At 36.9% G+C, this 16008-nt stretch overlaps 1 protein-coding gene across 4 annotated transcripts in view; it reads right to left on the minus strand.

Annotated features, from left to right (window-relative positions):
* The window catches only part of CNOT2 (CCR4-NOT transcription complex subunit 2), an 84975-nt gene that overhangs the window by 36649 nt on the left and 32318 nt on the right, over positions 1–16008 (minus strand). The window contains exon 2 of one of the 4 annotated variants that reach the window (XM_051615882.1): positions 1496–1589. The exons of the other annotated variants lie outside the window; for them this stretch is intronic. The gene's annotated coding sequence lies outside the window, so the exon portion shown is untranslated. The remainder of the gene's footprint in view (positions 1–1495; positions 1590–16008) is intronic. 4 annotated transcript variants of the gene reach the window in all.

The raw sequence follows: 16008 nt of genomic DNA on the forward strand, positions 1-16008 counted from the left end.
GCTTTCCATGTAAAAGACAAAAAGTAAGGAATGTTCCTTAGAACTCAGCCACCTTATAAGAAATAACAATTAGAAAAGGAAGGAAAAAAAAAATATATCTGTAAAATCACTCCCATGTTTCATTGCCACAGCTTTGGACAAGCAGCTTTCTACTCGACCCTGCATACTCAGAGATGTGATTAAGTAAGACAAGGTCAAACTTAACAACACTCAACAACCTCATCAGAGATTGGAAAAGTTACTGCAGACAGCCCATAAAGAACCACTAGATTTTACTTTGCCCTTACTCCCAGAGGCGTGCACACATACAGACAGAGCTGCTAAATCAGGAACTGGAAACTGAAGAAACAGCAGCCACACAGCTGGTCACAGAACCTCAATTCATTAGAAAATTCAATCCCACAGCAAGGTCATACAGCATCACTAAAATACCTACCACATGCAGTGCATATTTATGCACCTGACTGTTATTTATGTAAAAATACACACACCTCTGTTTAAATTTCTAATCTAGCTGGCTGCAAAACACTACCACAGTGCAGTGGGGGCTAACCAAGCCCTGTTTTCACCTAACAGGTTAATGTTCAAACCAGAGGAAATGGCACACACTGGTCAGCATCCAGCAACTTGCCCAGTTTCTAGTACCATACAGGGAGACTGGAGAGAGAGCAACCAACAGGATGCCAATCAACCCTGAGCTACTGCCCTACGTAACATACCTTCAAATGGATCTTTAACATCCTGAAAGGTAAGGAAGCTAAGTTACAGTTAGTTTAGGAAATGTTCTGAGCCCTAAGATTTATTATCTTCACTACTGACAGCAGCGGCCAAAAAAAAAAAAACAACAAACAAACAAAAAAAACAAAGTAGGACAATTATTTTTTTTTTTAGAAGAGTCTTTTTGCACTACCTTAAGCTCACACTTGAAACTAAAATTTCAAAACATTTATTCTGGTTGGCTGCAGGGAGAGTTACTTTCAGCTTGAAATCCTCTTATCCCTACTAACACAAAATTACTCTGATATTCCTCACAGTGCAACTTATTCAAATTCTACCTTTACTGACAAAGATTTCAAAGTGGTGTTTAATAACATGGGCGCTTCTATACTAGTCACAACCTAACCCCATGATTTCAAAGTCATAGGAGTTTTCAGTAAAAGTAAAAACTTGGAATGCATTTAATACAGCTATAACAGAATTGCCCTAAAATATTCAACTAAATGAAAGCCACTACTCCTAGAAGAGGGTTTCAGGTATTTAGACTACTGATGTATCCCAACAAATTTATAATGCTACACACAAGAAGGCATGTAAAGGTACTGCACACCTTCTCCAGAGGAAACGTGTATTTCATTATATTTACAAAAGTGTGCAAATATAAGGTCCCAAACTGTTTGAATGCATTCAGCTGACTCTCACACTTGTAGTGAAGCTTTCATTACACTATAAGCATATCCCACTGTGCTAATCCCCTTACAATGCAATTATCACCTACCAGATGGGATGGAGCATTTAACAGGCTAAGGGAATTATCTTGTCCTTTGCTCTGCTGAGTGAAGTGTGGAGAGACGAGCAGTTGCCTTTAACTGCTGAAAAAAGAATAGTGAAATGCTTTGGTGAAGCTATACTGAGCAATAAGAAGCTGAGTGTTTCAAGCAACAACTGCTCTTCAGAAGGTAAAAGACAGCTCCTCACCAGTCCCAAAGAACTTCTGGTGTTCCTTAAGAGAAGAATTAATTTTTTTTTGCCACACAACCTTTGCTTGTGATACATCATAAGAACAACGTTTAATCGTGACAGAAAGCAAATCACTGAAGCATACACTATACTGTACTAATGTAATACCTAACCCTGAGCTATGGTACAGGAACTATATAAGGGGAAAAAATGATAATGTCTTTGACCCTGTAGCTTTTGATCTTATTTCCGCAAAGGTTTACACATGGCTGGCTACACACACACCATAAAGATTTCTGAGTCATTGGGGTAAGGTCAGAGCTTTCAGTCTCAAAATACATGTTTGAACCTGCTACAAGTAAGCTACTCTGTCAAAATATGAACGCTAATACGGAAAAGCTGAAAGATGTTTTGAACACTCTCCATTAAATTTAAATATTCTAAAAGATAATTTTCTGTATTGATAATTGCATGAGACATTGGCACAAAAACTAATCAAGATTGTGCCCTGAAGACTGATGAAGTGCACAAATATTAATATGGAGTCTCACTAGAGAATGACTATTAAAAAAGAAATTAAGAAAACTTTAAATAATTTGATAGATTAAATATTGATATTTTTACTGGCAACCCATATTTCTGTGATACCTAACAAGACCATGCTGATGAACTCAGAGACAAGAGCAGTGCCTTGCAGGCTGCAACTGCAGGGAAAGGTCAAAGAAGCCCTGCGTGCAACCCAGCTGCATTGCTGCACCTGACTGCTCTGAAGACCTTCAAAAACTTTTTGCAGAGACTGACACTTCTTCCCAGCAGAATGTTTGTAAGCGTTTCTGTGTTACTCAATGCTGCCAAGTGAAGCAGTCGTGTGCAGCGCTCAAGCTGTCCATGCTCCCAAGCGATGAAAGCAGTACAGGCACTGGAGGGCATCCTGGCAGCTGCCTGCACCCCTAACAGGATTTCACTTCATTGGAAAGAACTGCCACTTGTTCTCAGGGTGAACCACAGCACAGATCAAAACAGAGAAACGTGGCGTTGCAATTCATGCTGCTACCCAACCCCGTTACAAAACTAAGAGCACGATAAAATGAGGCAGCCGCTAAAGACCAGTAACTGCAAGGGCAGAAACTAGGACTAGAGACTGAAGCTGCAGCTGCTGTAGCCAGGCCCAGTTTCTGCCCTTTCAGTTACTGGTTCTTGCGTGTTCTTAGCCTCATATCAGGTGGTGATTTATCTACTTCCCAGCATTTGCCAGCGACAGTAAAAGGCTGGCAAATTTTAGAATTGGAGCACCTATCCCCAAGCAGACTTTTATTACAGCAGGTTTACACAATGATGGTGTGCGATGATGCCAAGTTAGCAGCAGGCATCTTCCTATCCACATTAACTTATTCCAGTATTCACTAACATTTTCATTAGTCAGTCATGCTACAAGCATATGTACAGATACTGAATAAACATGGCTGCAGTACTGTTTGCAAGAGGGTGTGAGAATAATTGAGGCTGTGCCAAACGCAGGCAAATCTGCAGATGGAACTTGGTTGCTTATTTCTCAGGACAAAAAGACACTAATAACCTCATAGGCAAAGACTGCAGCTACTTTTTCATAGACAGATAGCTCAGTGTCCAATTGGCTACAAAAGTAAATACAGCAAAGTACATGCAGCACTTAACAAATACAAGTAAAACCCTTTGGAAAGCAGAAGTGACCTGAGGCTTTGTACCTTTCCAGGATCTACACTGATGAGGTGGAAAGGAAGAAATCAGCTCCTGAATTTAAGTCATACATATATATTCATACATCCACAACTATACACATGCACACACATTTTTACGCCTGCACACACATTTTCCTGCACTTGGGTCACAACAACCCCATGTAACGCTACAGGCTTGGGGAAGAATGGCTGGAAAGCTGCCCAGCAGTAAAGGACCTGGAGGTGTTGGTCAACAGCCAGCTTAATATGAGCCAGCAGTGTGCCTGGGTGGCCAAGAAGGCCAATGACATCCTGGCTTGTATCAGGAATAGGGTGGCCAGCAGAGGTAGGAAAGTGACAGTCGCCTTGCACTCAGCACTGGTGAGGCCACACCTGGAATACTGTGTTCAGTTCTGGGACACTGAGATGCTGGAGTGTATCCAAAGAAGGTCAAACTGGTGAAAGGTCTAGTGAACAAGCCTTCCAAGGACCAGCTGAGGGAATTTGGATTGTTTAGCCCAGAGAAAGAGAGGCCGAGCAGAGACCTCAACATTCTTTCCAACTACTTGAAAGGAGGTTGTAGCAGGTGGGGGTCAGTGTCTTCTCCTGAGTAACAATCAATAGAACAAGATGGAATGGCCTCAAGTTGTGCCAGGGGAGGTTTCGACTGGATATTAGGAATTGTTTTTTTACCTGAAACTGTTGTCAGGCACTAGAACAGGCTGCCCAGGGAAGTGGTTGAGTCACCAACACTGCAAGTATTTAAAAGATCTGTAGATGTGGTACTTAGGAATATGGCTTAGCGGTAGACTTGACAGTGGTAGGTTAATGATCAGACTTTATGATCTTAAAGGTCTTCTCCAACCAAAATGATTGTATGATTCTATGCCAACACATCTTACAGAACTGGTACTCTGGTTGAACAGCAATTTATTACTTTAAGAATTGCTGTCTAGTCAGCCTAACTTCAAGCAGATCCCTCTCCTAATCCCGTAACTACTTTTCCTGCTCTACTGTGGGAACTGAGTCCTCTGTTGCACAAGACACATTGGCAGTGTAACCACTCATTAAAAATGTAAAACTGGTGCACTTCTATCAATTCATCCTTTAGAATAATATTGCAAAAGTACTTACATGGGTAGACTCATGTACAAATATTATTAGAAAATATTTGTGGCAACAGAGGAAGAAAGGGAAGGAGCTCTATGTTAGGATGGAGTTCAGAGAACTAACTACCCATGTAGCCACAAACCATGCCCAATTCAGATCAGATTAACACAAGCGCTTCTTTCAAAGCACAAGCACATCATGTTTATAAAACAGATTTGCCCACAACTTCAAGTTAATGTTAGTCAAGCAAAATGCAGTTGCAAACCTGACAAGACCTTAAACTCTTCTGTGGAACACTTCCTAACAACCACCACTACAGGGGAACTAAAAGCACCATAAAATGTTAAGAACCTGAAGTATTAAATAAGCAGTTTGCTGTGGTCATTGACCTTTATCCTTCAGCTGAGCACACAACACAAAACAATCAAAAACACTTAAAAAAAAAACCCCAAACAACAAAACCAACCAAAATAGATTTAAAGAAAAATAATTTTCAGCACAAGAAACACTGCAGTGTAGCATACTTCAGCACACAAAATCTCATTAGAAATAATGAAAATACACTATCAAAACAGAATGTGTAAGGAAAAATTATTCAAAATTGTCATTGTAAGTTGCTAAAAGATATTCTCTATAATCACTTACAAATCAATGCTATGATTGTATATCACATTAGTTTCACAGCCTGAAGCCAATTATAGCATTAAAATATGAAAAATAGTTATTTTTCTGTTTCACAATATTACTGTAGTAGTACCCAAGGAGAGCTCACTCACAACATTAACATGGCCATCTCTAAACTAAGAATATACTATAAAATCTCCTTGGAGAGGGAATATTTTTAATTTTGCATAGAGCAGAAAAATCGCTCATCACATTATCATTGATGAAACTCATCATCTTTATGAGAGTTGAAAACCATATACACTAAGACAAGTTGGGTTTTTAAAAAAATATATATTTAGTAATTTTAGTAGTATCTTCCCTTTCCTGCTAATTCAATGACTACAGTATTTGTCAACACACACACTATGATTATGTGAGAGGAATTAGAACTTGCAATTTCAGTCTGCTATTACACAGCTTCCACTCTTCAATGTACGAAAGCTTCAGATGCTGCTGTTCAGGTCTTACTACACAAAGTTAATAATTTTTGTTTAGTGATCACAAGACAGAGGACAAATGCAGAAGACCACAACTAACTGTAAAGATTTATGTAACAGTACATTCACACATAAAGAATATTTAATGTAATATTTTTCTCTTCTGTTACAAGTCAATGTTCTCCCATAAAGCAACACACTTGCATATCCAAAGTATCTACAAAAGTGACCTGTAATGAGCCTTTCAGTGAGAAATAAATGTCCTCAAGAGTGTCTATCAAAAGTCACATGCTGGTAACTACTGTATCAACCTGCAATTTAAGTCAAAATACAGAATTTGGAATTCCATCAGTTGTTAAGAGGGAGCATAAATTCAATTTAGAGTAGAAACTGCTGTTGTATTTCTCAGTGTCAAAGATAACTCCTATTTGGCCCAAACAGGAACTGATATATTATAGAATATATACTACCAACATGCTAGATGCAAAAGATCTCAAATCCCAGCCCTTTAGTGGTAAGTTATAGCTATTAAAAACACTGAAATGTACACCATACACAGATACATGCTATTTTAAAAATGAAAGACAAAACAAAACTAGAAGTTGAGAGCCTTCATTTCTTCGTTTCATTTCACAATCACAGTCTCTCCATTTCTCCAAGGTGACTGATAACCTCTAGCAGTACACTACAGACTCATGCTACAAGTAGTCCTTCAAACAACAACTTTGTAGTATCAACAGTACATAATCATGGAAACTTTAACATTTCAATGTATTGCCTTTTTGTTTAAAAGTCTTCCTTGATTAGCTGAATACTGGCACAGATTTGTACTCACAAAATATATACAACAGCAAAATGAGTGTTTTGTCCATCTTTAAAAAAATATAAAGCCAGTTGTTAACTTCTAAGTATTTTTAAGCTTACATTTCATAAATATGGGAGACTGAAATGAAGACCACAGTAATATACGAGAGACAAATTTGCTAGAAACCTTGAAGGCTGCATAGCATTCAGAATAATCTCACAGTACTTGTGTCATATCATTCATAAATTGATTATTTTACAATTTCAGAGAGCACTGTCAAAAATAGCAGCCATGAAGTAACTATACGCTTTACAGACTTACTCAGGTCAAGTCTCAAGAGTATTATAAATAGTCTGCTTAAAACACTGCATGGTCTTTCTTTTCAAAAAGGAAATGACAGACCAGATGCATAACAGCTCTGTCCAGGAACTCCAGTCAGAAATTCTGAGCATGAAGAAAATAAAGACCACACTATCCTTCACTCATGAAACAACCACCTACAAGGCAAAATTTTTCAAGTATTCTACAAAGCATAATAATACTTTCAAAAGCTACGCTGGAACTGTGAATCTGTTGCATGCAAACTATTTCAGTTAAGTGTAGTCCCTAACATCAAACAACCCACAGAAAAGCCACAGAAATTCTCCTGACCAACATCTACATGCTGTTTCAAACCTTTAACCGTCCTTAACTATTATGAAATTAACAATTTAAAATACTCCTGAAATAAAACAGCACAGGAGGAATAAGACAAGCTATCCTACACTAAAATAATAATAAAAGCCAACATTGAAACTACTAAAGCTATACTTGAAAATGGAGATGACAAGATACTCCATTTGGTTCCATAACTTGGTTGACACCATGCCCCCCATCCTGGGGCAGACTCCTGCAGGTTCTACTCCTACTAATCACAGGCACAAGATCTGGAAGATGTGAGAAACCAACAGTGGTTGGGATATGACTTTGATTAATATGGAAATGGGTAGGTCTTTAAAAGGAGACATTTAGCTTTCAAGTTTGTAAATAAATAAGCAGAATTTAATAAAATTCCATTCTGGAAAGATAATAAAATTTGCTTCAAATATTCTCTTAGTAACCTTATTACCACAGTGGAACTTCTGGCTCCTCAAAAGTTTACTCTATGACTTTCTCCAGACCAGTATTTTGCACCTCAGCCATAAGGAAAATTGCCATTGGAAGATACCAGAATGACAACATCCTACCTTCTTCTGTTTGATAACATATGATTCATCCCATTAGGCAATTCAGAAAGGCACTGGTTGAAAACTACCTGCAATTTCAACTAAAAATTGATTTTGCAGGCTGGATTATGTAACTGGAGAAATGAATCCATAAAATAAAATCTAAGCTCATGCCAATTGTTTGTCTCAAAGACTTAGAACTGTGACATACTCTATGCATTCCTTATGGAGGCAAAAAAGGAAATAGAAAAGAAAGCCAGCAGTGAAATAAATTTTAACTCTCTACTTTAAAAACTCTTTTCATGGAACTAGTTGTAATTCAATTAACTTCAGTTGAAAACTCAAGACAATGAGGTAAAGCAGATATAGGGAACATGAAGATTCAGCCTGAAAAAACAGTTGCAATTTGTATAAGCAACAGAAAACAGGGGATTTCACCAGGGAAATGCCAGTCTGCCATCAGAACACTGCTGCAACCAACTCTCTCTTCACTGTACTCCTCCCTCTACTACAATGTACCAAAACAGTTGTTTTATACTAGTATATGTTCCATGATACGTGTATTGGCATATAGCAGATAAAGATCCTCAGAGGACATATATGCACTCCTATAAACAGATTCAAGCAGGTTAAGTGATAATCACGCAGGCAATAAACCAGGTCAGGAATTTGTTAAAAAATGTAAAGATACTATGATTTTTAATGAAAAGCTCAGAACAGCTTGGGGAGAGGGGGAGAAGGAGAGGAAGGAAAAACTTATAGCAAGCTTTCATTCTTCACTGGTATTCAATATTCATCACACATTCACAAAAACATTTTTCAGTAGCAATCAGAACAGGAAGTTAACTAAGTGAGATTAAGTAGGTCAGACTTCAGCTTCACAATCAAGAGACTCACTATGATAAAATATTTCTCTACCAAGTGTTACAATTTCAATATCCACACAACACACTTTGCCACCTCTGATGCTTGGTATCACTATTAGACACTCAACACATTCTGACAGACAACTCAGATGATGCACACATGGACCAACAGAGTTTAACCTGGAAAACAAACCAGGTGCCAATCTAGTCCAAGACAGCTAACTGACCTAAAGTTCCATTTGTGAAGCAGAGATAATTGCTCCCAGTATTAAAGAAATGATATAAATGTTTCATTAATAAGTAGCATCTCAGAAACCTTTTATGCTGACAAGTCCCCTAAGAAATTATGAAAACAGAAGAAAACCCTCGCCAGAGTAACATATAACCCTTATTTTACATTGAAATGTGGTGGTAACCAATTTTACTGCATTATGCTCATTGTGACTAATATGTTAATAGCTGATACTTTCCCAGGAAAAAGTTCTCAACTGTTCTGCAAGCCAACTCCTTGCTACCAGCTACTGAAAGCAAGGACAAGCAATGTGGAAGAAAGATACATATTTGTTTTCCAACACTACTGCAAACAAAGGGTCTGCTTTTTGGTTTTTCACAAGACAACCATGTGTTATCCTAGAACTTCATCTGCAAGCTTCATTACACTCCCTCTTCTTAAAACATCTACAGATTTAGTTACATGCCAGCCTAGTGTGGCATTATACTTAAGAAAAAAAAATAAAGATATACTTTAGCCTCCTAAATTGTCAGACAGTTAAAATAAAATAGCCTTAAATCAAAGTGGCACACTAAAACAGCTTGTGTAGTGATAGCCAAACATCTTTCCGTACAATTTAAAGCCTTTTAATTTACATTTAAACTGCATCCCACTGCTTCAAAACCTCCACTGAATTTAGTGCATTTTCTAAATCGAAAACTTATACAAGGAAAGCTGGTGGTAAGGAGAGAAAACAACACTCTCAAAGGTCTCAGGGAGGTTTTATGCCTCCAGCAGATGCAAAATTGAAAGCCACCAGCAGCATCGATACTGGCAGGGGTTGTTAACGGAGGAGTCGGAATCACCAAGGTCAGCTGGGCCTCACAGGCAAGGGAAGATGGTTGCTGATAGTGCAGCTGAGAAGCAACTCTCAAGTGTTAGGAGGACAGTGTTGATACACTTGCCAGTAAGCAAGTACGAAGATCACATGCACACTATCTCCCAGAGAGTGTTTTTTCTCTTTTTCTTAATCTTGATGTGGTCTCTTATATCACATCTAAGCCAAGCTGATTCTTCCATCTGCTGAAGGGTTCTCCAGCTTTCTTTGTAGAGTCATTACCTTTCTTACTCTTCAAGCAATATTTCTTAACAGTTCCTACACACCCAATTCAGTTGAAGCCAAAAATGCCCACTATAAGCTTTCTAGATCTGTACTTCTGTAAAATATGAAGCAATATTAAATTATGTATATTACAATAACTATTAGGTAGCCTGATCTGTTCACTGGACACTATCTTGTAAGTTCGTGTACTGTTTACAAAAACTCAAACTTTGAAGTAATTAAAATTTGGTTCCTTCTCTCAGGATTCAGATTATTTCATCATGTCAAGGCTCTTTTGTTGTGGGAGAAGAATAAAAGATTAAGAATTAAAGAATAGGACTAATTTGACTTTTTATTTGCTTTCAGCTACAACTCTTGGCCAGTAGGTCAAATTTCTGCATCTGTGCTTCAGCTACAAGAAGTGTAATCAGTGCTCCAGCCAAGACATTTCTATGTTGAGTCTGAACAGGCTCTTTTTCTCAAGAATACTGCAGTTCTTTTTCTTTTTTTTTTCTTTTTCTTTTTTTTTTGCACAACAACCGATTCCACTAATTTTTAAGACAGCAGCACTACCTTCCTAGATGCAGCTGAAACTGTCATGTTTGGTTAATAAAAAAACCTGTATTTTAAAGAGGCCCTGATTTCCAAAGCACTTCCTACAGTTAAGCACTATACAGTCAGATGTAGATCATGATTAATGGAGTACCAATAGGAATTATTTTTTTTTCCTTTCATTAGTCAGATTGAGTTTCTTGACATTTAGTAAAATCAGCAGTAGTCCTATTCCTACTCTAGCTTTGTGGGGGGAGGAAGGCGAGGGAGAAGAAAAAAAAGTATGTTGCTTGGTTTTTTTCTTTAGTGATCACAAGATAGAGGACAAATGCAGAAGACCACAACTAACTGTGAAGATTTATATAACAGTACATTCACACGTAATGTAAGCTGCTGACCATTTGTTTGAAACATCCTCAAGAAAGAGACAACAACACAATTTTTATGGTATGTTGAATTTTAAGAAATATTGGGGTCTCTTTTGGTTTAGGTTTCTTTTTTTTTTTTTCCTTCTCAGAGCTATTCTAAAAATAGAAATAGCTGAGAATATTCTGGCCAAAAAATTCAATCTGTACACACCGAACATCAGACATCTTGTCTTACCTTAAAATACAACTGGAAATTCAAAACATTAACTATCTTTGATATACTGAATCCTTGAAGAGAAAGAAATATTTATGAACTGCCACAACTTCCTGGCAGCATAACTGCTTCTCAGTGACTCCTTCTCCAGACTACTGGTAAGTTCTGCAAAAGCAGAAACATTTCCCAAAGAGCACAGACAGGTTAAAGTTAAATTAATGTATGGCTTTTTAGCATGTCCTCCTAAAACATACTTAAAGAGAGTCTATGATTCTTCAGGGTAAACACAAAAACGCAAAGTTAAAATCAAAGACTTCTATCTTTTGGTAATTTATTTATTTATTTTTTTTAAATTAAAGCCTTAAGATGCTTTAGGAAGCACATTTCTCAAAATATTCCAGGGTCTGTTTCTTGTAACCTTCTGACTACACAGACAGGCTGTGTTGTGATTACAGCTGTACCAGGTTCAGCCATAAAATAAAGTATGACAAAACAACTTGGATGTTTTTACATCATATCTGGAGAACAAGGACACAACCAGTCCTTAAAACAAAATACAAAAAAATTTACTTAATTTATTTTAAAGATAATGAAAAAGTACCAGAATTATTTAAGACTTTAAATTGCTGAACTGCAATTCTTCATTGATTTTTTATTACTTATGTTTTAATTAATGTTAGTAAGGAGTTTTCCAAGTTAGATCTATCCCACACTGGAAAAGACAAATTACAGATCCCTAGCATGCTATCACAAATACGATCACCAAGTAAAATTAAGAAAGCAGTAAATGTACCTATCTTGCCTTTCCACAGTATTAATCTTCCACACGTTTAATTTAAACCTCTTCAGTCACTCTGTTCTCCATTAAGGTTGTTAAAAAGTGAATTAATCTAACTATGCACTCTCTCATTGAAGCAAGTAGACTTCAGTCAGGCTCCCGTATTGTAAAGCTTTGACTCAGTATGTACCGTAATCTTGGTTCAAATATCAGAAACTTAAATAACATGCCACTTTTCACGTTAAAGCAATTCCCTTTGATGCAACAGACTTTACACCACAAAATTCTAAAATAGGGCTACCTCAAATTGGCAGTCTAAGCTAAGATTGCCAATGTTACTTATATCTGGCCCAAGTCCCAGACATGGGATGGTTGTCTCCATCTCATACCTTCCTCAGAACAGTTTCTGTTTCTCAGAAAAGTCATATGCACTTAGAGCTCCAAGACAGGATGGCAATATTTAGCGCCTCAAAAGCCTGGTAAAACAAGCAACAGAGCATTATTCCCATTATTCTGCTCTCATTTAAAAAAACAGAAAATGTATTTTTACTCAAAATAGGACCGCTCAATCTTCAGCTAATGCATATAGTCTTGCTCACAATGGAAGTTTTGTAGTTAGTGAAGTGTTTGAAAAACCAAGACCTCAACTTTCAGTTTTTCTTTTCCTACAGCTGGTTTCAGAAAATTCAGAAGTTATCGTGACCAGCAGCATTACTACACTTTCATCTAGAATTGCAATAGTAAACCACTCAAATCACTTTTAGTCTCAACCCATTTTGCCAGTATTGTAGATGAGGATAATACAGGGATTTAAATGACTACACCAAATTTGATGCCAAATTCTTTAAAGTCTTCTCAGGGTCAGCCAAGTCCTGGAAGTAGTTCTTGCTTTTGAAGCAATACAATCCCTTCCCCACCCTCCCCCACCCTGCACTATCTTAGAGACAGGGCTCTTTAAAAAAGTTTTGCTTTTAAAAAGACACATCATTCCAGCACTGAGACTTGTTCAGGAAAGATAAAGAGCAACTTTTTTTTAACCACATTTTCAAAATGTAAAATAAATTTCAGGGAACTATATTTATCTATATAGTAAATATTTTTTAAATAAGATTTGCATTCAAAACCCAAATTATTACTTCAAAAGTATGGCTATGTCTGAGCATCAGGCTGGTAAGAATATTAACAGTGACACATTTCATCATGAACCTACACACTGAGTAACTGGAGGCAGCTATGCATTACATAAATTTGTAACTATTCTTAAATTAAACAAAACATCACCCACATACTACAGCTCTCTTTCAATGACAGGAAGTGTACAATAATTAGCTCTCAAAAGCTAAAAATGGCAAAAGCATTTCCAAATACTGATGTATTATTTTTGTCTTACTACCATATTTTTTACAAAATGGTTTCTGAATCCCTGTGGTGTCAAACTTTTTTACTGCACCGTCAAATGAATGGATTCTTTACCACTTTTGTTAAACATTCCCACTTCTTTAAAAGAAAACTTACCAAAACCCTTATGGCTACAAAGAAAAAACATTTCTGGAGGCAGCACATGCAAGCAGCCCATAGAGCAACACTGTGCACAACTCATAACTTCCAAAACCCAGCTACACACAAAGAAGTATGTTTTTCTACTGTCCAGAGTTTATCTTAAAAAAATCTCAGAAAAAACAATGCTTTTAACATACACAAGTGAGAATAAAAGAGCCAAAATAATATATTCCTTACAGAGACTGGATGTATATATCATGTAACAGAAGCTCATTGGGAAAGAATAATAACAACTGAAATAACAGCAAGAAAAACCCAATAAAGGCATGGATACTAAAAGATCTTAGATACTGTTACCTTCGTGCTTCTCAAAAAAGTGTCAACACGCAGTCTCAAGTTTAAATGGGAAAACGAAAATGTTGACCAATGACAGTTAATTTGTGCTTCGGATAATAAAATAAGCACGCTTTGAGAAATTAATGCTAAAGGAAAAGAAGCTTTCAGCAAGCCATGAAGAACATAGAGAGAAAAGCTGAATGATTCTGAAGCACTTTTTTTTTTTTTTCAAATAAAGACAAACTTGCTAAACCTTAGGTTAAATACTTAGATGGTTTGGGCATGCATAGCCCTAGCTACACAGATAAACATAAGGCCAAGGAACTGTAAATTTTCTTTTAAAAAACTAAAGAAAACTTTAGAGTTTCTACTTCTCAGGTTATTTTGGAACAAAGAAATTCTACAAAGATTTTTCATATACTATGGCTCTGTGAACTTTGAAAGTATTCTGCATCCTCTGTATATACATTTTACTGGGCTTCCTGTGAACTCTACAGTCTGAATAATTCAGAAAAGATTGAAATAGAGCCATTTAGGTTTTTTACTTTCTGGGTAGGAAGTGCATCCTTGGTCAGTTCTATTTTCCTCCTCATAATACTGTTTTCCAGTTTAACAGCCTTCTTTCTTATCACAATTCTGATACATTTCAGCATAAAAATTATTTTGAATCTCAATTATTTATAGCGATCCATAAAATTCCTAAGGAAGAAGAGATGGGACTTAGCCTAATAAGGAGAAAGACAGTAGTTCCTCTGGGAAGTTACCGACTTGCAACATTTATCTAGTCTTTTGCTCTATATTGATGCTTCCTAATTTCTTCTCTTCAAGAGCAGAGCACACATGCTGTTCTCTACAAGGATTCTCCAGTATCTTTCTATAGAGGCTGCTAACTTCTATAATTGGTCTTACATTTCATATTAAAGTAGAATTGTACAGTTTCTTCTCTCCTCTCCATATATGTCCACAGGGACTGACATATCCTTTATATTAGGGTCTCTGAAATATAACTGCTTCATTCTTGTTCAAAGCAACAAATCTGTTCTCAAGGATTTAATACAAACAAAAAATCTACATCTGAAACATTCTCCCAAAAGCTTCCCCTGTCATAAGTTCTGCTTTAAAGAGAAGTAAAACATACATTAAGTTAGAAGGTTCTGTAAAATTTCTTGGTATAAGAAGTGCTAGACTGGAAAAGAGACAACAGAGAAGAGTTCACAACCAAAGAAGGTTTCTTTTACAAGACAAACCCATTTCAGTACTTCAAAAAGGAGAGAGCTGTAGATTACTCTCAATAAATTAGTGACTTTTCATCTGTGAATCCAGTATTTCAAAACAGGTCTGTCTGGTACTGCATCATGAAGTATTAGGTCTACTCCAAATTTAAATAAACAGGGCTGCACTGCCACTCCTGATGCCTCGGAGCACTGAAGCTATACCAGTCCTTATTCCCCATACCCTGGTGTCTGCATCTGTCTCAAAGATTTTTAGCTTTAAGAAGTGATCCTATTGCCTGGTTGATAGCAAATAAATTAATATACAAGATCAGTCACCTGCCTTATCACAGCAATTAAGTCAGGACAGCTTTTGTCTTCCTTATATCAAGAATTTCTGGAATTGCAACTTCGCAAACTCCTGGTTACCAGTCTGCATACTCCATTGCTGCACTTTAAAGTTTGGCTTTCAAAGCTGAGCCCTCACCTGTATACAGAACTGTAATTCCACACTATAGTCTGCTCAGAACTCAGCTTCTTTCACCCACTACACAGGAGACTGAAGAGAAACTTGCTTTGCCACAAAAATCATTCTCAGGAACTATCAGTGAAACGGCATGCTTTCTAACAGTAAACTACTTACCTAGCTTTGCTCTAGGAAAGCCAAAATAGTCTGGAGACTGCCTTGGAAGCAAAAGCAACACACTGATAAATTATTTGAAGGAACAAGAAACCAACCTGTGTTCCAAGCATAACTTTTTCCCAACCAATCTGGGATTCTGGGACAAGAGCATAGGAGAAAAGTTCATATTCGCATTTAAATCGTCAAACTAAAGCCTAACTGTGCATAACAAACAATACATGACAAATGAAAAGAAAAACTTCTTCAAAACTACTTCTGGGACTTTCCGCAGTGTATCATTAAATTCAAACTCACATTGCCAAAATTTAGAATAGAGTAATCACAAAAGCAAGCTATTCTTGAGGTTTACTGACTCTTCTGCTCATCTCACTTTAAGGAATCTTAAACATGTCACGGCATGCTCCCGGGAATGTGTCCATGCTACTTCAACATGCTATTTGGCAAAACCCCAAAGGTAATTTGAATGTCTTTAACTTCATGTCTTCTTATCACATTTTTTTTTTCTTTAAGAAAAGTGTAGGCTCAAATTTACCCATAGTCTGCAATCCACTGAAAGTCCTTCCTAAGTCACAGAAATTTAACAAATTCTAGTTGTAAAAATGTTTGTGTTAATATTAATATATTAATATT

The sequence above is a fragment of the Apus apus genome, chromosome 1 (genome assembly GCF_020740795.1).
Source record: "Apus apus isolate bApuApu2 chromosome 1, bApuApu2.pri.cur, whole genome shotgun sequence".
Taxonomy (NCBI): Eukaryota; Metazoa; Chordata; class Aves; order Apodiformes; family Apodidae; genus Apus; species Apus apus.